This window comes from Myotis yumanensis, unplaced genomic scaffold (genome assembly GCF_028538775.1).
Source record: "Myotis yumanensis isolate MYYU_CA2020_CCGP unplaced genomic scaffold, mMyoYum1.0.hap1 SCAF_9, whole genome shotgun sequence".
Classification (NCBI taxonomy): domain Eukaryota; kingdom Metazoa; phylum Chordata; class Mammalia; order Chiroptera; family Vespertilionidae; genus Myotis; species Myotis yumanensis.
In genome coordinates this window covers 53,900,474-53,901,153 of record NW_027223760.1, presented here as the reverse complement: position 1 = coordinate 53,901,153, position 680 = coordinate 53,900,474, and positions in this window count along the sequence as shown.

Genomic DNA, 680 nt, shown 5'->3' with positions numbered 1-680 from the left:
GGCTCCCTCCATCACTGGAGCAACCAAGCCTCCTGCTTGCTCCAGCTCCGTGGCTGCCGGCCACCATCTTGGTTGGATTAATTTGCATATAGTCGCTCTGATTGGCTGGTGGGGTGGCTTAAGGCATAGCGAAGTTATGGTCAATTTGCATGTTTGTCTTTTATTAGTGTAGATATATTTTTCACAACTTCGAACATACCATTTTTTTAACCATAATTAAAACACTAACTCCAAGCTGGCACTATGTTTTTCAGTTTAAAACAAAAAGTTTTGAGTTAAAAAAAAAAAGAGAAAATTTTTGTGCTTGGGCAATTCTTTTAAAAGTACACATTGGGGGTGGGGAGAAATGTCACCAAATGTTTTAGTATGTTTGGAGGGAGAGAGGGGTGGAACACTCAGCTGGGCATTGAAAGAAATAAGATTAGGGGATTAAAAATATGGCCAAATAATTTTATAGGAAAAAAGATTTCAAGACAGATTCCAGAGATATTAGAGATTGAACAGAGAGAATTCAGCAATGAATCAGAATCTAAGTGAATGAAATAAAAAGAAATCAAAGATGATGTTAACATGGAATTTGAGTAAAGGTTGTAAGGACTTAAGGGCTTTAAGCTAAAGGGCTTTCAATATCTAAACTGATTTACTTATGTAAAGATAATTTCAAAAGCATAACCAACATA